General features: G+C 42.3%; 1 long non-coding RNA gene across 1 annotated transcript; it reads left to right on the top strand.

The window, feature by feature from the left end:
• The first annotated feature begins 8122 nt into the window (after nt 1–8122).
• Nucleotides 8123–23929, top strand: LOC111545330. Its single transcript, XR_002732402.1, has 4 exons — nt 8123–8339; nt 18037–18281; nt 18925–19050; nt 23131–23929. It is a non-coding gene; the product is annotated as an uncharacterized LOC111545330 (long non-coding RNA).
• The last annotated feature ends 889 nt before the right edge of the window (nt 23930–24818 follow it).

Genomic DNA, 24818 nt, shown 5'->3' with positions numbered 1-24818 from the left:
TTCAAGCGATTCTCCTGCCTCAACCTCCTGAGTAGCTGGGACTATAGGCGTACACCGCCATGCCCAGCTGATTTTTGCATTTTTAGCAGAGACAGGGTTTCACCATGTTGGCCAGGATGGTCTCGATCTCTTGACCTCATGATCTGCCCTCCTTGGCCTCTTAAAGTGTTGGTATTACAGGCATGAGCCACTGCGCCTGGCCTGTTTTTAAGTATTTTATGATTTTTCTACAATGACTCTGTATTGCTTTTAATGTGAAAAGTCTCAATAATTTTGAAGGTTGTGGTATTTATATACTTTTCTTTAAAATGACGAATGTTCTCCCTAAATCAGAAATGTGGACACTGTGTTTTGGCTTTAGTGTAGTGAGGTGGAGTATTATGACTAAATACTGTGTTTTCAAGCATTAATGACTCAAAGAGCAAGTACTTACAGAGCGCCTACTATTTCCATCAACCAGTGTTATCGAACACTTACTCAATAAGTGTTGGCCTCTGACTTTACACCCAGAGCCAGGAGACCACAAAAAAGCAATAATGCCAGGTCTGCAAGGTGAAGGCAAGAAGCTCCTGTTCTAGGTACTTGTGACTGTCCTGTAATGCTAAAGAATGAACCATTCCCAAAGATTTGGCAAACTCCCCAAGCTTACTCCCAAGAAGTCTAACCTTTCCCCAAGTATCTAGTCCTCAGGCCCACCTGCTTAGCCTGGTCTCACTGAAGTGTGGAGGCAAAGCATTTGCAGCTTCATCATCTGCCATTTTGTCTCATAAGGAAATTGTGTTAATCCAAGAGGCTTGGTGTGTTATATGGTTGTACAGCTTAGTGCTTTCTTAGCATTCTGTTTAAGTGCTGACAACTTGATATTTTCATCAATGGTTGCTATATTTCTCCATATGTTATGTTGACAGGCTAATAATTTCAGAAGTCAATTTCTCTCTCTCTCTCTCTTCTCCCAGTTTACGTATTTCTATTTTCCAATTCCTTTATCTGCATTTTGTAACTATCTCAAAATAGTAGAAGGCAGGGCCTCTGGGATCACTTGGCCCAATCCCCATATAATTGGATCCTTAGGGCTTGCTATATCTTTAAAGAAATTGAGGTCACCTTTTGTCACCAAGAATTAAGCACCTGTTGTGTGACTGATGGAGATCTGTATACAGAGCACATTGCCCAGGCACGTATGATTTGGTTACAGGCAGCCTCTTGGTGTATAATAAAAGTTGGGATCAGGTTGTACACATTTTGCTTACTGTAGCAGAGAGCTCTCCATGAACAGAGAACTGTCTAAACAGGGTGGTTGGCCACAGAAGCTTCCCAGGGATGAACCACCTTTCCACATTAGCCCATGGCCTTTCCAGACCTGAAATTTGAGTTGCATGTGAGTCACTTAGACAGGCCATCTGTCAATTATTAAGCGATATCAGTGGGCCCAGCAATTCCATTCTTCGTAGTGCAAAGGTCCTCCACACACTCAAGGTCTATACCATCAAAGTGGCTATTTTTCTCAACTGATCTCTGCCCTTTAAGAAAATGGGGGTCATTTATTTCCAGGGATCACTATTTACTCCCCATTGTCAGATGGTGGAGCCCAGTGGTTAATAAACAACCTTGTTTTAAATCCCATCTCTGTTGTTTGCAAGCTGTGTGTCTTTCAGAACTTTACGTAAATTTCTTGAGCCTCAGTTTCCTCACTGGGGTGTGGTCAAGTGATAATCAAGTATTTATACTTTAACCCTGTACCTCACTGATGGCAAGCCCTCAGAGAAGAATTAACTTAGAGTTTTTATACATTCCCTCCAGTACAATGTTCCTAACATACAAGGGGCATATGCGTGTATTATGAGTGGGAAGAAGGAAGGAAGGAAGGAAGGAAGGAAGGAAGGATGCAATTTATAAGGCTTGCATTCAGCATTTCTGTAGTCTAACTCTCTTTCCTTAGGAAGATCTGGATGCGCCAACATTTCTTATTTATCGTGTGGAGGTGACTTCGGTTTTTCTTTCAGCCCTTCATCACTTGAAAGAGCATTTGGTGATAATGAGCAGGTTTTGAAGTCTGTGAACTAAATTAAAAGTAAAAATAAATGGGATGGTGAAATTTTGTTTGTGCCTTAAGGAAACTCCCTTCTACCCTCCCACTATGTTGATGATGTAATGTTTGTTCTAACATATCATCTAACAATTCCCTCCATTCATTTTTTTCTCCTTGTTTCTTCTCCTTTCAAGTAACAGTATCTTCAACAATCGTTCAGCTGTTCAGAAACTTAAAAATCATGAGGTGATTCTTAAAGGATAGGAATTCATATTGATCATACAACGTGTAATCTGACATCTATATACTGGCAAATGGTGGCACAAACACCATAAAATCTCAGCTTGCTTTGTAGCCATTCTGGATTGCTGAGTTCTAGGTAAGTAAGAGCTGGTCCTTCAAAGCACCAAAAGGAAGGGAGGAAGGAAGGAAGGACGGAAGGAAGGACGGAAGGACGGAAGGAAGGACGGAAGGAAGGAAGGTAGGTGAGAGAGAGAGAGAAGGAATAAGAAAAAAAGAAAGGAAGGAAGGAAGAAAGAAGAAAGAAAAGAAAGGAGGGAGGGAGGGAGGAAGGAAGGAACAAGGAAGAAAAGAAAAATATTTTGGTAGAAAATTTTCTAAAATGTAATTCAACCGCCCCTGCTTTCTTAAAGAGTGGAGGAACTGTATTTAACATCTTTTTTTTTTCTCTTTTTTCGGTCTTAACATCATCACAAAAAGAACTGATTTCACTGCTATTGGATAAAAAAATAATGGGTTTAGGCCATGGTAGGGGGGAGAGAGAGAGACAGAGAAGTGAGAGAGAAAGACACACACACACACACACACAGAGATACAAACACACACACACAGACACAGACACAGAGAGAGAGAGAGAGAGAGAGAGAGAGAAATATTTGCCTGCACACCTGAGAGGTCCCAAATGACTGTGCCTTCTGGAATTCTTGTGTCTGTCTGTTTTTTGCACCTTTTTTCTGTTGCTCTCTTCTTTGGGCCATCAGCAGTTACTTCTTGTTAGTGTGCAAGACTATGCAAAGCCTTCTCCCTAATGCTGATTTTCTATTTCTAAATTGCTACGGGCACGGAGAAACTCACACTGGTTGGGGATATGTGTACAATAAACATAAATGCTTTCCACGTCAGGAACTGAGGGCTGATTCTTCTCTGAGAAAAGTATAAGAAAAGTGTTTCTCAAGTGTTGTTTTATTTTTAAAAAATTCATTGTTTCTAAGCCATTTTCTAGATATGAGAGGTTAGCAATGGCTCAGTTCTATGTAAATAAAAATATATATGAAGTATCGTCAACCTACCTGCCCCACCCCGGCAGAGATTTGTAACTCAAATGCTTACGTTCAGATGATATATATCTTTCTTGCCCTGAAGTTTTGAAAATTTTAATAGCTCCATGGATTGAACTGACACGAGAGAAAAATATTTCAAGTCTCTTTTAATAATTTTTATGCTCATAAAAATGTTTCCAGTGTATAAAAGGCAAGTTTGAACTCAGAGAAGTAATATCCTCCAAAATCTATCTCAGGGGCTATCTCCCTACTGATGATACTTTCCTCTTTTCCCAACTGGTTTATAAAACTCATTTTCCAAGTGGGCAAAGGACATGAATAGACACATCTCAAAAGAATACATGCACGTGGCTAACAAATATATGAGAACATACTCAATATCACTAATCATCAGAGAAATACAAACTAAAACCACAATGAGATACCATCTCACAGTGAGAACGGTTTTTAAAAAGTCAATAGGCCAGGCGTGGTGGCTGTAATCCCAGCACTTCAGGAGGCCGAGGTGGGCGGATCACGAGGTCAGGAGTTCAAGACCAGCCTGACCAATATGGTAAAACCCCATCTCTACTAAAAATACAAAAATTAGCTGGGCACGGTGGCAGGTGCCTGTAGTCCCAACCACTCGGGAGGCTGAGGCAGAAGAATCACTTGAACCTGGGAGGTGGAGGCTGCAGTGAGCTGAGATCATGCCACTGTACTCCAGCCTGGGAGACAGAGCGAGACTCCATCTCAAAAAAAAAAAAAAAAAAAAAAAAATCAATGAATTACAGATGCTGGCAAGGATGTGGAGAAAAAGGACTGCTTATACACTGTTATTGGGAATGTAAATTAGTTCAACCCCTATGGAAAATGGTATGGAGATTTCTCAAAGAACTAAAAATAGAACTACCATTTGACCCAGCAACCCCACTACTGGGTAACTACCCAAAGGAACAGAAATCGTTCTGTCAAAAAGGCATGTGCACTCAAATGTTTATTGTTGCACTACTCACAACAGCAAAGAGGATGGAATCAACCTAAGTGCCCATTCATGGTGGGCTGGATAAAGAAAATGTGGTACCATGGAATATCCTGTGGCACCATGGAATATTATGCAGCCCTAAAAAAAGAATAAAATCATGTCCTTTGCAACAACATGGATGCAGCTGGAGGCCGTTATCCTAAGTGAATTAACATAGAAACAGAAAACCAAATGTCGTATGTTCTCACTTATAAATGGGAGCTAAACAATAGGCATACGTGGACTTAAAGATAGAAACAGTAGACACGGGATTCCAGAAGGGGAGACAAAGGGATTGGGGTAAGGGCTGAAAAACTACCTATTGGGTACTATGTTCACTATTGGGGTAATGGATTCAATAGCAGCCCAAACCCTGGCATTATGCAATATACTCTTCTAACACACCTGTACAAGTAAACCCTGAGTCTAAATTTCTTTTTAAGTTAATTTTTTAAAAACTCATTTTCCATGACTGGTCATTTCTGTTTAAGATTCTGTTGGTCAAAACTGCTATCTAGGCAGTTGCCAGTCCTTCAGGATTTCCAAGCAGAAACCATAATGAGTATTAAAAATCAGTGGGCTGTGAGCTCTCAGTCCCCAAACACCTTCACAGTCAACCATGTGATGTTTCTGATTGACAACCCACAAGCAGGGGTAAACTGCGGGGGTCTGCTGGACCAGAGCAGATTGCAGCCAGGCTGGCCTTCCTGGAAGATACACACACTGGTCCCCGGACCCTGGGAGCCCCTGCTCCCCTGACTGTTTATGTTTGCTATCACACACTGAGCAATCATGCGGTACACTTCACAGTCAGCAAGTTTATCTTGAGTTAAAGTTTGACCAGTAGAAACCAAGTTGTGTTTACCCCCGTTCTACAGCAAGTCATGTGCAAATAGCACCTGTGAACATTTTTCAGCACACATTCTGTACCCCCTCCATGGTTCTCATGGCAATGAATGTTGCGGGGAAAGCCAGCAAGTGTCAAATCTTTGGCAAATGTTAAAATCCTCTCCGGAAATGATTCACAATTACTGCCATCAGGGTGCATGGGTAATGACCATCTTTGTCGTTAGCACACATTCTCTCTTCCCCAAAATGCAAACTCAACCCAGTAACCCCTCTACTAAACAGATTAGGAACTCTGAATGCTGTGACAAATATTTTCTCACTGTAATCAGAATAATCTACACTTATATTTTTTTAATTGTTAGAATTTAAAAGGATTTTTATAGACTGGATTTCACAATACTTTCCAACTGTTGTATTTCATATTTATGCATTGGTCACAATGTGTTAAGCACTATTCTAAGTGCTTTCAAACATTATTAATTCATTTATTCCTCCTAACAACTTTGTGAGATAAGTACAATTACCCCATTTGACAGATCTGCAAACTGAGGCACAAAGAGATTCAGTAATTTGTCCAAGGTTACATACATTGCTAGTAAGTGGTAGAGCCAGTGAGTTGAACCCAGGGCCAGACGAAAGCAAGTATATACCCATTTTCCATGCTGCCTTACTATGTAAATGTAAGTATTGGTAATACTGTCTCTTTTTTTCCAAATAAATTGAAGCTGAATTTTAAAATCTTTACTATATTAGTTTGCTAGGGCTACTATAACAAAGTACCCTAGACTGAGTGGCTTAAACAATAGAAATTTATTTTCTCACAATTCTGGAGGCTAGATGTCTGAGATCAAGGTGCCGTCAGGGTTGGTTTCTCTTGAGGCCTTTCTCTTTGCCTTATAGATGGCCACCTTCACCAGTTCACCTTACACAGTCTTCACCCTGAGTGCATCTGTATCCTAATTTCCTCTTGTTAACAAACACCAGTCATATAGGATTAGGGCTCGCAGTAATGACCTCCTTTGAACTTAATTACCTCTTTGAGAGCCCGTCTCCAAATAGAGTCCCATTCTGAGGTTAGTGGGATTAGGGGTTCAACATATGAATTTAAGGGGACATAATTCACTATAACATCTACCACATGGTCATAATGTGCTGGTTATTATATGAAATGTCAAAATGTTGAGCTCCAAGTTCTTTAAGAAGGCACAGTATTCATCGTGGACATTTATTTGAATGACAAAGTGGACACGGCTCTTGTTTCTTTCCTAGATGGTTGACTTGACCATGTTCTCCAGTTTGAAGTGGGTACTATGACTGAGGCATAGTGCTTGCCATTATTTTACCTTGACTTCCTCACTTTGTACACCAAGGGTGAGAAACTATTCATCTCTCTCTATCATCTATGTTTCATCTCTCTCTCTCTTTATCATCTATCTTTCATCCATGTAGCTATCTATGTATCTATTGATCTGTCTAACTATCTACATGTCAATCAGTCATCTCAATGGACCACAAATTAAGGAGTGAAGTAGTCATCTTGTTAGTATGAGTGTCTTGGGCATGTCTTTAAAAAGACTCCATTTTAGTTTTCTCATTATAAAATGTGTCTCTTAAGCCAACTGTAGAAAGTGTGACTTAGTATAAAGGGAAGGAGCTTTATGGCAGGAAATCTAAGGTAAGCCATCTTTTATGACTAGAAGTAAATCCCTGGGAACAGGGAAAAATCAGAGATGTGGAAATAATAGACGTGTGTATATGTAAGTATGAGATATTCATCTCACAGCGCCTGTCATGTAGGCGGTGATTTAAAAATATTAAAGGAAGGAAAACAGTATCCTATCCCAGTTTTTTCCAACAAATGGCATAAACAGATACCTGCAATGATTTAGGTCCCTACAATGATTAAGCACATGTAACACTATAATTTTACTTCTCATATAAAAGCAAATATTATCCTGCCTCTCCTACTTCTAATTCTAATTCCCCAAGTAGAGCATGTCCTTCTTAACTGTGTTCATCACTTCTGCAATTACTGTGAATGCGGAAGTGCTATTTAAATAAATTTTAGAGCATTATACAAGTGTTAGCATGAATGTTAGCCACTCCTCTCCCTTCTTTTGGTTTTGAATCCCAGGAAACTAAAAACAAAATTGGACATTAGTGAAATGAAGTTGCCAGGATAATGCTGAGTGAACTATGGCAATCCTTCGTTAACCCTAGTGTTGTAATAATGAGGTTCAGCATTTGTTTTTTAAAATTCCAAAATCTGTGATCTTTTAGCAGATGTTGGGCTCAGTTCAGTATCCTTCAGAGTGATGACTTTCCTTTCTTGTAGGTTATGCATGCCATGATTGAGGAACTGCCTATGTTCTACCCGTCAATGAATGGACAGAAATGTAGATCCAGAAAAGAAAAATGTGCCCTTAAGTTCCTCAGTATTTTGGGAAATTGCCAAGTGGTTACTGTAGTAGATTACAGTATTGTTTGCAATTATTTGTCCTTTCTCCTTTAAAAGGATTATACATCCCTGCCTTAGACCCCTTATAGGTAAGTGCACTTCCCTGTCCCTATCAGACTTAGTCATGTGATTTTCATCGGCCAATGACATGTGAGTAGACAAGGTACATGCCACTTAGGAGCAGAAGCTTTAAATGTGATCGTGTGGTTCCACTTGGTCTCTTGCTCTTCTGCCCTCTTCCAAGAGAAAAGTGTTTTCCATATAGGAGCTGCTCCTTCAGCTGTATCCTGGGATGACGAAACACATGGGACAGAGCCATAGCAGACTCATAGCCTACATGTATCATGAGCAGGAAATACTTTGATGATCTAACTACTGAGATTTTGGGGGATTGTTTGTTATGCAGTGAAGCTGACTAATACAGTTACACAAGATTTTGCTGAGATTTGCACAGATAAAACAAGGGAGGATGTGAGTGCAAGAAGATGTTATACTTCACAGTGAGGGCTAGTTTCTAAACATGAAAGAACACATAGCTTATGTAACATGACATTTGTTGGAGAATATGCTCTAGAAAATCATGATATCACAGATATATACTAAATATCTGAAGGAGATTAAGGAGAAAACATTTCCAGCAGAGGAGTTCTTTAATATAGACAGAGCTTGTTTCAGAATTGGTATCTTCCTGAATATTTGGTTTATGTATATATTTTTACATATATATGTGTGTATGTAATTACTCAAACATAGTATCATTTTAAATTTTTATTCTCTAAACCCCATTTTTAATGAGTTCTTGATCTTGCCAACTAAGGTTCTGTTAACATTTTTCAGAAGTGTATAATAGGTTACAGATTATAGCTCTGCATGCCAGGAGGTTTAGTGGTAAGTGTTTACTGAATGTAAATATTACAAGGAGAAAACTGGAGCACCGTGATAAAACTTGAGCTTAGAATAGTACCTGGTATAGAGTAGATGCTAAAAAGTACGTATTGATTGACTGAGTAAATTATAATACTGTAGAGTTTAGGTAAGATAAGGGGTAACATTTGTCCTGAGGTTTGTTTGCTGTTTATTTAATTATGAATTATCTCCCTTCTCATTCCATAAAGACTCTGGCTCAACCCCCTCTGGAGGAGTAAGGATCTCGTACAAGGCATTTTCTTTTTCTTTGTTTTCCTACACAGAAAGTGGGAATTAAGAGTGAGAAGAAAATGTTTAAAATGTTTGGAGAACTTTTGTGCTCTGTAACTGTATTCCCTTGCCCCTTTTCCCAGCTTGTTGAGTCTTTGTGGCTTATTGCTGTTGTTTCTGTGATTGCCTAGAAGTCCACTCTGATGGCGCCTGTTCTGCTCTCTACCTTATGCTGTGCTGGCATGCCTATGAGTGGGAGACCCCAATTCATAGTCTCGAAAGCTGTGTTGGAGGACCATGAATGGAGAGGATGCAGTCCTTGAAATTTGGAAATAGGTGGGATCCAAAGAGTACCCCAATATAGCATTTGCTTATTGTTCATAAAACAGTTGTTGAATGCATGAATATATACTTTTTGAGACTGTAGAGATGCTTGTACGAAGAGCAGCTGAACACCTGGCGAGGATAGCAATTATTTGCATGTGTCCAGCTGTGTGCCTGTGCCAGGGCTAAGTCTCCTAGGAAACAAGAGTATCACCACATTGTGAGCCTGATGTCATGACGGTGGCAAGCAGTTTAGTTTCCTGCCTCCACCAGAGTGAGGGCACACTTAGTGTTAGTAAATTTCATAAATATAATATTTTAGGTGTTAAATAGATTTTAATTAAATGAATTATATCTTTCTGAAACTAAATAATTAGCAATAATAAACCTCATCATTTACCCTCAAATATTGAGGTAGTAAGAGAAGAGTAATCATTTAGGTTTATGCCTTTCTGGATATCAGTATTTAAGAGCGCCCAGGAATGGCTGAAGTTGTCTTTTCTCTGTCTGAATCCTCTCCAGTAACTTGCATGCCCTGTAAAGGCAGAAATTACACATGCCTGGTTCACTGCTAGGTCCTCAGTTACTACCTGGGTTCCCATCTTGTTATAGGCACTAATACAGACTCAGTGACTGCTCGATGAGCTGTACTGAGAGGGCCCAAAGCCATGACAGGCCCAGCCCACATCACTGCTTGGCAGGAGCCGCTCCTAAGTCAGTGTTGCCTTGGGGAGTCTGAGAAAACACCTAGGTGGATAAATTAGTACATTTCTGGCCAAAGGGCCTCACTGAAATCTCACCATAAATTAGTTGCAGGAAAAGAGCACTTAAGGTGACTCATGCCTGTAATCCCAGCACCTTGGGAGGCCGAGCCAGGTGGATCACTTGAGGTCAGGAGTTCAAGACCAGCCTGGCCAGCACAGCAAAACCCTGTCTCTACTAAAAACACAAAAATTAACCAGGCATGGTGGCGTGCGCCTGTAGTCCCAGCTACTCAGGAGGCTGAGACAGGAGAATCACTTGAGCCCAGGTGGTGGAGGTTGCGGTGAGTGGAGATCACACCACTGCACTCTAGCCTCGGTGACAGAGCAAGATTCTGTCTCAAAAAAAAAAAAAGAAAAGAAAAGAACACTTGATATTTAACGTTAAACACAGACAGATATCTATAATATTAATAAGACCTTCCATTTGTTGAGCGATACTATGATTTAAACACTGACATTAATTCATTTAATGCTCACAACCACTCTATGAGGTCTTTTGTAGGCTGCCTCTGTGATGGCTTCTGTTGATCCTCACCTCCTGGCATTCATTACCTTGTATAATCTCTTCTCCTTGAGTGTGGACTGGATTCATATACTTGCCTTGAATGAGTAGAGTATGTCGAAGTAATAGGATGTCCCCTTCAAGATCAGATTGTAAAAAGTCTGTGACTTCTCTCTTTGGTGCTCCAGCTGCCATGCCATGAGCCACCCTGTAGAGAGGTCTACGTGACAAAGCACTGAGGGAGACCCCCAGCCAACAGCCAGTGAGGAAGTGGAACCCTCAGTCCAACAGACTCTATTGGATGGAATCCTGTTGGCAACCACATGCATGGACTTGGAAGAGGATCCTGCCCCAGTCACACCTTCAGATGGGACTGCAGCCTCAGATAGTAGTTGGATTGCAACCTCATGAGATACTTTGAGCCAGAAGCTCCTGGCTGAGTCGTGCCTGGCTTCATAAACCACAGAAGTTGTAGCTAATACATGTTTATTGGTTCAAGCTGCTAAGTTTTGGGGTAATTTATCATACAGCAAAGGATAACTAATATAGGTAGGTACTGGTATTATTTGTATTTTACAGAAGAGGAACCTGAGGTTTAGAGAGGATAGGAAATGATGGAACCAGGATGTGGACCTTCAAATATGACTCCAAGGACTGCACAATTGATAACTAGAATCAGTTTTGGATAACGTTAAGCACATTACTGTTGTTCAGTCCAGCTTGGTACTGTGCAGAAACTTTGTGCTTCCAGACTTTAGAAAAGCTAATATGAGCAGACAAAAGGATGGTTTCCTCCCAAGCCAGGTAAAGATTTTAAAAGATACACAAGAAAAAAATTATAGATCATGCAGCAACAATAGAGCATTAACATTCCATTTCTAACAAAGATGATCTTAGTATTAGTCAGAGTTCTCCAGAGAGACAAAACTAATAGGAGATAGATAAATGGATGGATGGATGGATAGGTAGATAGATAGATAGATAGATAGATGATGGATAGATAGATAGATAGAGAGAGAGACAGGAGAGTATTATTAGGGGAATTGGCTTATGTGATTATGGAGGCAGAGAAGTCCCACGACAAGCTGCCCACAAACTGCATGCCCGTAGTGTGGCTCAGTCCAAAAGCCTCAGAACCAGAGAAGCCAATGGTGCAACTCTCAGTCTGAGGCCAAAGGCCTGAGAACCCAGGGTGTCCTGGACTCTAAAAGCTGAAAAGCCTGGAGTTCTGATATCCAAGGGCAACAGAAGCAGGGTGTCCCTCTCCTTTCCTCTGCCTTGTGGTTCTCTATGGGCCCCCAGCTGATTGGATGGTGCCCACATACACTGAGGGCAGATCTTTCCCACTTGGTCCACTGACTCACATGCCAGTCTCCACTGGAAACACTCTCAGAGACACACCCAGATTTGAGGCTTTACCAGCTCTCTAGGTATTCCTTAATTCAGTTAAGACCTAAAATTAACTATCACAGCTTCCCTGCCTTCCAGTCCACCACTCAAAAATAACCATTCTCAGCAGTTCCTTCTGTTCTCTATTGCCTCAAAATTATGCAAAACACAGCAAATGTGGATGTACATTTGCATATATAGAAATATTGTGTGTGTGTGTGTGTGTGTGTGTGTGTGTACACATATATATATACAATTGACTCTACAGCAACATGAGGGTTAGGGGCACTGATCCCCCAACACAGTTGAAAATCTCCATATAACTCTTGACTCCCCTAAAACATAACTACCAAAAGCCTATTGTTGATCAGAAGCCTTACCAATAACACAGTCAAGCAACACCTATTTTGTACATTATATGTATTAGATGCTGTATTCTTAGAAAAAAGTAAGCTAGAGAAAAGAAAATATTATTAAGAAAATCGTAAGGAAGAGAAAATATACTTACTATGTGTCAAGTGGAAGTAGATCATCCTAAAGGTCCTCATCCTCATTGTGTTCATGTTGAGTAGGCTGAGGAGTGGGGAGGAAGAGGAGGGACTGGTCTTGCTGTCTCAGGGGTAGCAGAGGTAGAAGAAAATCTGTGTATAGTGGACCTGCACAGTTCAAACCCATGTTATTCAAGGGCCAGTTGTGTACACAACACCACACACACACACACACACGAATGTGCACAAAAATTTGGGATCATGGTTATTTCTATTATTTATTGCTACACAACAAATCACCCCCAAACATAGCGGTCTAAAACAGTAGCAAGTGTTTCTCCTCAGTCCTGGTTTCTGTCGGTCAGGAATGTGGAAAGAGCTCAGCAGGCTGGCCTGGTATTGCTTGTGCAGGGGCAGGCAGAGACTAAAGCTGGAGCACCTGGGCATGTCTCTCTCCCCATCATCTTTCCACTTGTGTTAGTTTGGGCTTCCTCATAGCATGGTGATCTCAGGCTGCCCACTTAGCCACTAAAGGCTTAAGAACAAGTATCCTAGCAACAAGGCAGAAGATGCATCACTTTTTACAGCCAAGACTTAATATCACATATTATCATTTCTCTCTTCCCCTATTGGTCAAAACAACCACAAAATCTTGCCCAGTGTGAAAGGGATTTCATCTCCCAATGGAAGAAGTGTCAAAGAATTTGCAGACAAAGTTTTAAATTTCCATAATGATATACTCACACCACTCTAATGTAGAGTAGGTGCACACATCCAAGAAAGTCTCTAAAACAATTCAGGGGTATAAAAATATAGTACAGCTTATATTTCTTTGTTTTAATTCACCCCTTTTGCTCTATTTTCGTATCTCTTTATGTACATATACATGTATATGTTCTATAAATAAATAAATACATTGGGGAATGTGCCCAAAAGTTTTTACACAATTTAAAAACTTTGTCAGATATTACTAAATATGTTGCCCTTGCTTCTTTATTTTCTATTTATTAAAATTAAAAATCCTTTATATGCAAACTCTACCCATCAACTTTTCACCTTTTTAAAACCTGCTTCATAGAGTTCTGTTGTCTAAGTAGTCTCAGCTGATGGATATTTAGGTAAATTCCAGTTGTTTCCACTATTATAAGCAATGCTGTGATGTACATCTTTGTCCTACATATTGTGGTATAATTTTGTCAAGGCAGTAGTAGTCTAAATTCAAGCAGTGGAATTCCCTGAGCAAAGGCAGCATACACTGAAAATTATGGTTGATATTGTTAAATTGCTCTCAGATAAGTCTATTAATATTAGCAACATGACCACCAGTTAACAGTCCCCATAACAATATTTGTGAGTTCCTTTCTCCACGTTTCTTCACAGGCACTAATTATTTTAAAAACTTCATAGTCTCTGCCAATTAGGTGAACAATGGTATCCTGTTATGATTTGGCTATGCATTCTTCATGTCAAGTGAATGTGCTTAGCACACATTTGTGTGACTTTTCTTATAAACTGCCCATTCATATTCCTTGCCCAATTTTTAATTTATTGATTCGTGCCAGCTTTTTGTTATTGGTTTGTACCAGCTTTTTATAATTTAAGAAAATTAACCCTGTGTTTCTCATATATGTTGCAAGTATTTGCCCCGATTGTCACATTTTTAAAAGTAATTTTGTCATACAAAAGTATGTATACTTTTATGGTATTAAATTTGTAATTTTTTAAATCTGTGGCTTCTACACTAGAAAGGGCTTCGCTATACAGAGATCATCAATAAACACACTCATGATTTTTCAAATCTTAGGGTTTCAAATTTTACCTTTAAGTTTTTTATCCACATGGAATTTATTGGGGGAAAGGGTATGGTAAGAACGAGCTTAGGCCAGGCACGGTGGCTCACACCTGTAATCCCAGCACTTTGGGAGGCCGAGGTGGACAGATCACCAGGTCAGGAGATGGATCCTGGCTAACACGGTGAAACTCCGTCTCTACTAAAAAAAATTCAAAAACTTAGCCGGGCATGGTGGCGGGTGCTTGTAGTCCCAGCTACTCGGGAGGCTGAGGCAGGAGAATGGCGTGAACCCGGAAGGCGGAGCTTGCTGAGCCAAGATCGTGCCACTGCACTCCAGCCTGGGCAACAGAGCAAGACTCCGTCTCAAAAAAAAAAAAAAAAAAAAAAGAACGAGCTTATATATTTTTTTAAGTAGCTAGCCACTGGTTCCAACACCATTTGTTGAATAGCCCTTCTTTTCACATCTTACAAGCAGCACTTACTACTTTCACCTGATCCTCACTCATCAAGTGTCTATGCTTACTACTTTGGGTAGATGATGACAATGACCTGTAATTAGGGCAGAAGCTACTTTTCCTACAAAGAGAAGGCCCTTTATATAACTTCTTACTACAAGAATATACATACCCTACCTTAGAGGCTAAGCTGATCTGTCTACCCACCCCCACCCCCAGCCTCTCTGAGATAATTTTCCTTATGCATATTTGGCAATTCTTGCCCACTTGATTTTTTTTCTTTTTTTTCCCGAGACAGCGTCTTGCTCTGTTGCCCAGGCTGGAGTGCAATAGCACGTTCTCAGCTCACTGCAACCTCCGGCTCCTGAGTTCAAGCAATTCTCCTGCCTCAGCTTCCCAAGTTGCTGGGATTACAGGTGCCCACCACCACACCCTTCTAATTTTTTTGTATTTTTAGTAGAGAGTTTTGCCATTTTAGGCAGGCTGGTCTCAAACTCCTGACCTTAGGTGATCTGCTGCCTCGGCCTCTCAAAGTGCTAGAATTACAGGCGTGAGCCACAGCGCCCAGCCACCACTTGATCATTTTTTGAGTCAGTGCTGTAGCCACAACCACTCTGTAAGTCACTTTCACAAAGTGCTCTTCAAGATTATTCATGTTCACCTCAATAGATGCAGAAAAAGCATTTGACAATGTGCAACCTTCTTTCTTGATTAAAAAGTCTCAACGCTTTAGGTATAGAAGGAAATTTCCTCAACATAATAAAGGCCATTTATGAAAATCCCAGAGACAGCAACATAAGCAGTGTGAAAAACGGAAAGCTTTTCCTCTAAGATCCAGTACAAGGCAAGGATGCCTATTCTTGCCACTTCTATTCAACATAGTATTGAAAGTACTAGCCAGAGCAGTCAGATAAGAAAAAAATATGAAGGACATCCAAATCAGAAAAGAAGTAAAATTATCCCTGTTTACCGGTGACATGATCCTATATGTAGAAAACACTAACAACTTCAAACACACACAAAAAAAAACCTGTTTAAACTAATAAATGAATTCAGTAAAGTTGGAGAATACAAAATCAACATACAAAAATCAATACCTTTCTTCACAACAATAATGACTTATCCAAAAAATAAAAAATAAAGAAAATAATTTCACTAATAACATTAAAAAGAATAAAATAATTAGGAATAAATTTCACCAAATAGCTGAAAGACCTGCACACTGAAAATTATAAAACATTGATAAAAAAAATTTTAAATGACACAAATAATGGAAAGAGATCCCATATTCATGGACTGAAAGAATTAATATTGTTAAAATGTTCATAGTACACAAAGCAGTATGAAGATTCAAAACCATCCTTGTCAGTATTCCAATGGCATTTTTTACAGAACTGGAGAAATCACTTCTAAAATCTGTGTGGAATCACAGAAGACCCCAATAGCCAAACTTATTAAGAAAGAAAAAAGAAGTTGAAGCCATCATACTTGGTGATTTTTATATTTTACTACAAATCTATAGTAATCAAAACAGTATGGTAGTGACATAAAAACAGACACATAAACCAACAGAACAGAATAGACAGTCCAGAAATAAACCCAAGCATATACAATCAACTAATTTTTGACAAGAGCACCAAGAAGGTACAACAGAGAAATCAGCCTCTTCAGTAAATGGTATTGGGAATGCAGGATATTCACATGAAAATGAATGAAATTAGACCCCATCTCACAACAGACACAAAAAATCAACTTAAAATAGATTAAAGATCTAACACCTGAAACCATAAAACTCCTAGAAGAAAATAGGGGGAAAGCTCCTTGACATTGGCCTTGGCAATGATTTTTTTGAATATTACATCAAAACCTCAGGCAACAAAAGCAAAAATAAATAGGTGGGACTATATCAAATTAAAAATTTTCCACACAGCAAGGAAACCAGTCAACAAAATGAAAAGAATAGAGTCTATGGATTGTGAGAAAATATTTGTGTACCATATATTAGTTATTGCGGTTTTTGCCATTACTTTTAATGGCATTAATGGCGGTTTCTGCCATTACTTTTAATGGCAAAAACCACAATTCCTTTTGCACCGACATGAAATTTGATACAGGGTTAATATACAAAATATATAAGGAACTCACACAACTCAAAAGCAACAACAAGAATAACCCAGTTAAAACATGGGCAAAGCACCTGAACAGACATTTCTCCAAAGAAGACATAAAAATGGCCAACAGGTATATGAAAAGGTGCTCAGCATCACTAATTATCGGAGTAATGCAAATGAAAACCTCAATGTGATATCACCTGACATCCATCAAGATGACTATTATCAAAAAGAAGAGATAACAAGTGTTGGAGAGGGTGTGGAGAAGAGGGAATCCTTATACATTGTAGGAATATAAATTGTGACAGTCGTTATGGAAAAAATTGCAGGGGTTTCTCAAAAAAACTAAAAATAGAGCTACCTATCATATGACTCAGCAATCTTTCTGCTGGATATATGCCCAAAGGAAAATAAATCAGTACCTTACAGAGATACCTGTTCTCCCATGTCCATTGCAGTATTATTCACAATAGCCAAGATATGGCAACAACCTAAGTGTTCATCAACTGATGAATGGATAAAGAAACTGCTCATCACAGGGATTTGGGAAATGCAGCCTCCCTATGTTAGCACAGCTTATTGAGGGATTATAAAGGCCAGCCAAAGGAGAGGACACAATCACGGTCTAACTCAGACCACAGACCAGTATGGCTTAAACAATTTCCTTAATCAGTATGCTTTTATGCACACACACACACACACACACATATATATAGTGGAATATTATACCGCCTTTAAAAAGGAGATGCTGCCATTTTTGACAACATGCATGAACCTGGAGGACATTATGTTAAGTGAAATAAGCCAGCCACAGAAAGACAAATACTGTGATTCATCTTATATGTGAATCTAAAAGAGAAGTTAAATAAGTAGAGAAGAGACAGTAGAATGGCTGTTACCGGGGATGGGAGAGGGAGAAATGGGGAGAGGTCGAAGGGTGCAAATATACGATAAATAAATCTAAAGGTATGGTGTACAGCATAGTTAGTAATATTATATTGTACACTGGAAAGTTGTGAAGAGAGTAGATTTTAGGTGTTCTTATCATACACGCACAAAAAATAACTAGGCGAGATGATGAATATGTTAATTTGCTTGACTGTAGTAACGATTTCACTCTGTATATGTGTGTCAAAACATCATGTTGTATGCCTTAAATATAGACAATTTTGTTAAAAAGGGAGAAACTACCAATGAATAAAACGGAATTTTTAAAACACCATTTGTCTCTGTACAGTTGAATTGCTGTAGGAGTTGACATTGACATGACCCTTCTCTTTGTGAAGGCACATGGCACTTTGCACTGCGTCATGAATCCTTTTGGTTTGGTGGGATGGGTACCCCCACCCTCTATTTATGTAATAAAAACTAGGATTATGCTGAAGTTCCCTTTACCTCACGGTTGTTTTTGTTTCTTTCAATTGCCTAATCTAGGCTGCTTGGAAAAAGTTACGTTGGTGCCGGGGTTCAGCCCTCGCCTGGACAGGTGGCCACTAGAGTCATTAGCATGGACATTGGCACCAGTGACTACGTAGATCCCAGGATCCCAGGATCCCAGGATCGTAGCCAGTGGCCTGGGCTGCCTCCAGAGACCACTTGAGAGGTGCAGAGACTGTGGGCCAGCCCCTCATTCTTGTCTGAGACGGTGACGTCCTCTCCATTCTGCACAGCTAGCAGAGGTGGGAGCTGGGTTCTCCCACACCCTGCAGCAAATCAGAAATCCCAGGGTGAGGACAGGAGGATAGAGTTGCTGTGCCAGCTCAGCACCCGCTCCTCCTGTGTGCCGAGGTGGGCTGCTGAGATCCCCCAGCAGTCTGGGCTGGGCAAGAACTCAGATTTCCACCTGAGGTTGGAGAAGCTTCAGAGTTCAGCCCCTGGCCAGCAGAGTCCTGTGAGAGAGGGCAGTGTTTGCAGATAAAATCTCAGCCAATGGGGCTGTGCAGGTGGCCCCAAGGCCTCTGGCTCCACAGATAAGAATCAGAAGCACAGCCACCTCAATTTGAAAACAATTTGAGTTATCACGCTAATTAAAGGGGTCTGCAGGCACAAGACCTGACTAGATTTAGATCCCTAAGGTTAACAAAAATCAGATGGTTGAGAATAAGAATTTCACATAAATAGAAATATGAAAGTACGATGTGCAACTGAGAGGTTGCCATGATTTTTTCTTTTCAGGCTGTGGATAATTTCCATCATCAGATACATGATTTCTGACGCGGGGAGGGGTGGGGATGTGAATAGGGCCACTGACTTTTTTGTTCATTTAAAATCACTATAATTTGCTGAAGAAGGTTGAATGACTCCTACATTTTTTTAAGGCAGCTCTGAAATGAATGGCTTCATTTAATCACAAAAGAAGGAATACCAGCAAGACCACCCAGGCCCCAGCTCCAGTTTTTCCTAAAGAATTTGGCCACATCTCCCTTTTTGAAGGCAGAGTTTCATCTTGTAATTAGAAGATTCCTTTGTTTCTTTAATGATCCTAAAGCACTGGTGTCATCTGAGGGAAATGACCTTTTAGGTAACAACAGCAGCCATCACTTGGGGGCTTTCAGTGTAAGAGGACCACATTGAAGTCACAGGCTATGAGGCTGTCCTATGAGGCAGGTGAGGCTCCCTGGGCAGGTAACAGGTGGGGAAGAGGCATCCAGGCACATGTCGTGCTGTGGTTCACAAAAGGTGTGACCACCACTATCTACAGGAGGCCGACAAAAACTATTTTGCAAAAAGAGAACCATGACTGTTTGGATCTTGAAAAGTTTAAATGTCCTCGTCTCCTCCCCAGGCGGCCATGAGCATCTGAGGCCGGCGCCTGTGGCAAGACGTAGCAATGAGCCACCAGGTCCCTGAGGTACTATGTTGAATTTCTCAATCTGACTTTGTTTAGTTTGGGGAAAACATTTTTTTTGGTCCTGAAAAAAAAAATCACTGTGGTTTCTCTCCTACTCCCGCCCTCTGTAATCGCCACTTGCAAGAGTTTCACCATTTTCCCAGAAAACCAAAAAAATGAGGATGCTGGGCAGACATTCTTTGTTTCTTTTCTTCCATCTCCCTCTGCCCCGGGCAGTCTCGTCTGCCCGCTGTCCGTACACCTCCTTCCTTCATGCTGGGCTCGCCTCTTTCTCCTTACCAGATTTCCTTTTCAGAATCCAGCTCAACCCTCACCTTGGTAAATAACGCCTCAGTAGACTTAGAGGTAGCCTGGGTCCTTCCGCCCGTAGGGTGCCAGCACACCCTCGGCCCCATCACAGGCTCAGGCTCAGCCAGCTGCGGGCAGTTCACTGCTTCCTCTCTGCAGCACCCCCTGGTCATCCTGCTTTATGTTTCCCTTCTCCCTGTGGGCACTGGTAACTCATCAACTCACTCATCAACCAACAGCTCTTGAGCTCCCACTAAAGATCAATTGCACTGTGCAATATTATTTTGCGCCTGCCCTTTTGGAAGCCTTCTAATGTCATTTCACATGCATAGGCACCCAGGCTTCTCTCCTCCACCACATGTTGTCAACTGAACTATTCTTGTCCTTTCTACTCCCTTTACCAGGGTGGTGTCAGGAGTGAGTAGCACATTAGTCAAAGCCCCTGCCTTCTCTTAAATGGTTCTGCTACTGACTCACTATGTAAGTGTAGACAAGTCACTTCCCTTTCTCAGCCCTAACTTCTCCAGCCATAACATGCTCTCTGTACCTCTGGAAAGAACACGGCTCGAATGAACGGGATGTCCTCTATACACAGGGCAACTCCATAATTCATCGTCCAGTTTCACTTTCGAGAACAACAGGGGGTGTTTTCATGTGTATAACAGGACAGGCTTAAACAGGTTTGTCCCTGGCAAACCCGGGGTGTATGGTGCATGCCAGTTTCTGGGATCTCAGGTAAAAATGGGGATAGGAGCAGGCATTCCTCAGCTTATCACTTCCCAGTTCACAGAGATAGAATATCAGCAGCTTGCTGCAGTCTGAGCTATTAGGTTTGCTCTAGGGAAGGAGGCAAGAAATTCAGACTATCTTTCAAACATTTCTGACCTGTGTGCAAAAACAATCAGACATAACTCTCCAGCACCCACAGGGTGATCTGAGACATAGTAAACATGAGCAAAACTTGAAACTCCGTCTCTACTAAAAAAATACAAAAAAACTAGCCGGGCGCGGCAGCGGGCGCCTGTAGTCCCAGCTACCTGGGAGGCTGAGGCAGGAGAATGGCGTAAACCCGGGAGGCGGAGCCTGCAGTGAGCCGAGATCTGGCCAGTGCACTCCAGCCTGGGCGACAGAGCGAGAGACTCTGTCTCAAAAAGAAAAAAAAGATGAGCAAAACTGTTAGAGTGACAAAGAAGGCTCTTATTTGTGCATTATAAGTCCCAGCCTCAAACTTGCCATGCCATGCCATGCCCCTCTGAAATTTAAAACACCCTGATACCAAGCACTCGCCTATTTCAGGTGTCTAAAATAACACCTGGCCAAGTTAATTAAGTTGGGCCCAGAGGAAGAGCTACCAGGACCCCAGCATGGCTCTAAGGGGTCTTAATAACTTCTGAGAATGCCGAAGTGGAAGTGTTTGTGTATAAGAGCTACATCTGGGCCCGCAGCTCTCAGGGCCCTTGACTTAATTCCTTTTGGGGAGGAACATCCAGGCAGGAATAGAGAACCAGGATATAGCATGCAACCACAGTCAGGAATCAGCAGAAACACAGCCACCCTTGCTTGGCTCAGAAACCAGATACCAGGCGCTAGGCAGGAATTCGCCCCGGGAAGCTGTTGCTTAATCCTCTAGTTCCTCAGGCTCCTGGCCTCCTTGACAAAGGCCAAGCCAAACAGGGATCCCAGGTGAGGCCAGGCTGCCGAACCAGTGCCAGCTCATTCAGGGTTAGACTAGGGCTGGGAGGAGCCCAGGCAAACCTTCAGGATGCCAGGCACTGAACAGAATCCCAGAGGTAGGCAAGTTTCTGCAGCTCCAATAATCCAGTGGAAAAGAGCTAATTTCCCAAAGGCCTTTCATCAAAAGGCCCAAGTCATCTTTGGTCTGAGTCTAGCTAGAACCACTGGGATCTGGGATGAAATTGAGCAATTGCAGGTCTTGCCATTGAGAGAAGAGAGGTTTGGCTACAACTGGGTTCCAGTTGACCGGTCACAAGGATCAGCCAGTTCCTAGGTGCAGAGTTGGGATCCGCGGCCTTTGCCCCTAAGCAGCCCCACTGACACCTCCAAGGAACTGTTTTATTATAAAAGGGAGGGGGAAGGGAAAAGAGTTTCTTCCATTATCAAAGGTGGAGGGTAGGGAGAAGAAAAACAGGAGATGGTTGTCTGAGCGTATTTATTTTCTTCTAAAATGTATACTGAACTGGAAATGCCTCCAGAAACACACAGGCACTTTGATCATCAGCCCATTGGGTGGGCAACATGTCTCATCTCTGCTCTGCCCTGCACACTGCAGGTACTTGACAGCTGGATAACAACATCTCCACCATGGTGGTGGCCACATTTATTGGCTTTGTGACATTCATCAGGGCTTCCTTCTTATTAAAAATGCATGGGCTGCAGCTATTTGGAAGGACACCAGATATATTCACTTCAGGTAGAAAACATTTCTCCTTTCTCCAGGAACCCAGATCTTGCAGAATACAGAGAAGGGAGTGGGCAGAGAGTCTCTGGTGGTGGAGGTGGGACCCAGAGCCGAGCTGTCCCCAGGCTAGGTGTCCCGGATGAAGGAAGTCCCCCAGAGTGCATTTCCTCCTGGAGTGATTCTGCCGTTATTGACTGCGATGGTAAAGAAATGACTGTGTATTTTCCATTTATTTACTCCCATATATTCTCCACTTTAATGCAGGGATGTAAGATTAGGGAACTGGCCCATTTCATACCTTTGATTTCTTGTCACTCAGCCCCAAATGTAGAAGCTCAGTGGACAAGCTGCTCCTAGGGAATGACAAACAGCTTGAACATTCCAAGAGGGTAAAAGTTGATGGTGGCAGGTGAGAGAGGCCAGTGCGGGGGGAAAGAACCGGTCCTGAGGAGCCTCCTCCTCAATTCTGTTCAGTTTGTAAAACTCAAGTTTTTTCCTCTTCCTTCCCTTGGCATTGAGGCTGTCCCAGTAGACACAGGGAGATTGTGGCAGGGCTGGAGCACTGCGGATGCTCTGATGAGTGAGAATGAGTCACCCGCTCAGGCCTCTTTCTAGTTAAGCAGAGGTAAAGGCCCAGTTTTGTAGTAGCCGGAGTGTGAGGATCCCTCGCACTGATGTGCGTACAATGGGCCGACGGCAAGCCCAGAGACTCTCAAGTCTCATCCCCAGTGGTCTACCGAGCTGCGCATGGCTAGCTTCCCTGAATTCACTCCAAAGTCCCAGTCAAGCCCCCAGGTAATTAGGAAACAAAGGGGCAGAAGAGAGCTCTCCCCACCACCCACTAGAAATCTCCGGTGATGATTCGGCAATTATCGCATCGCCTCTCTAAAAATGACAATTCTACCGCACCAGAAGAGACCATTTCCTGATGGTCTGCACCTGTTAACATCAAAATGTTAATTGAATGCAGGCCTCAGGCAGAAGCAACTTCCTGGGCATGCGCCTTAAGAGACAAAAATGGTGACGTTTGACGACCACTCCACCAGAAAAGGGAAGAAAGCCTCAGAGGGGCCGGCGTGGAACGCCCTAAACACACTGCGCATGCTCCATCCCAAAGGGTAAGGCGAGCGCTGCGCACGCAGGAAACCCATCCTGTAAGGGAAGAATTCCTGGGGAAGAGGCGAGCCTATGAAGTCCCAGGATCAAGGTTAAAGACCCTCTTTTTTTTACTGTCTTCTTGTGCTCTCTTTTCTCTCTTGGACCTTCAGGCGCCTGCGTAGGTCTCTTTCAAGCGAATTTTTCCTTTCTTTCCTGTTCTAAAGCCTTTTAACTAAACTTCCACTCCCGCTCTGAAACTTGCTCGGTCTCTTTTTCTGCCTTACGCCCCTCAGTCGAATTCTTTCTTCTGAGGAGGCAAGGACTGCAGTTGCTGTGGACCCATAGGGATTCGCCCTTGGTAACTCGGGGTAACTCGGGTGTCTTGCACTGCTGACATATGTAGCAAGTCCTGTCTTCGGGTTGGCAGGCACCACGGCTGACACCACATGCGCAGAGCGAGGGGAAAGACCAAGAAGTGACTCATGACATCACCCTCGTCTCTGGAAGACAAGATGTTGGTCTCGTCAGGTGCCCTGCAGTCTTCAGTGTTGGCTGCAACCAGAGCCCCAGCAATGCAGACCAGGATGAGGGAAAGCCACTGGAAGAGGCCTACAGCATTTTTTATTAGTAAATCCAGAGAACGTGTTATATAAAGTGTAAGACAATCACCATTGCATGCATGTATTCATTCACTCATTCAGTAAGGAATTTTCCATTTCTTTATAAATGAGTAAAAGGTACAGGCTGGGTGGCCTTGGACAGTATCCGATTAATGAAAGACAGATTTGAATAAAAATGTGTAAGGTCTCAAATACCAGGCTACTTACTGCCTTACACGGTATTCAGAGGGGAGCCTTTGAAAGTTTATAGCGAGAAGGAAAACAAATATGATTTTCTGGTTCCTAATACTTTCCCATGGATAGTAAGAGTTTGCCTACAGATTGAGCAAACCATGGTGTTCTGTAAGATGCATGGACTGTTTTGAGCACCAGGACGCTGGCTGCAAGCTGCGTGGCCCTTCGTCCACCGGGGTCTGTCCTGGTCCCTAGGCGAGCTGTGGCAGGGTCTCTCTGGCGGTCCACACAGTGGCCTGTGGCAGGCGATCAGGAAGCAGAGGCAGAGCAGCTGGGGGAGACTGGGATGACTGAACCTCTCCTGCTTAGGTTCAGGGGCCCTCCCTTGAAGGTGCGGCCTGTGTGAGACTTGGATCCACAGCCTGGTAACCAAAACTGGCACACCCAGCACAGTCACCTCCGCGGCAGCGCGTGACCTACATCAGCCAGTCAGCAGCTCTTACTGAGGAGCTCCTAGGTCCGAGTGCATGTGCAGCATGACGGGGAGGGGGGCTTACCTACATTGAATTAGCAAAGTGAGATAGACACACATGAGAAGTTCCAGAAGCAGCAAAGGATCACGGATGGTTGCAGAAGCTGAGTGGGGTGGAAGGAAGGACTTGGAGAGGAGGCGGCACTGGAGCTGGGAGTTGAGGGAGAACTAGAGGGAAATTAGGAAACCCGAAGATGAGAGGGTGTTTTGGGCACGGTGAGAAAAAAGGAGTGG

This window comes from Piliocolobus tephrosceles, chromosome 1 (assembly GCF_002776525.5).
Source record: "Piliocolobus tephrosceles isolate RC106 chromosome 1, ASM277652v3, whole genome shotgun sequence".
NCBI lineage: Eukaryota > Metazoa > Chordata > Mammalia > Primates > Cercopithecidae > Piliocolobus > Piliocolobus tephrosceles.
Note: the sequence above shows the minus strand (reverse complement) of the source record. Positions and strands in the feature narration are given on the sequence as shown.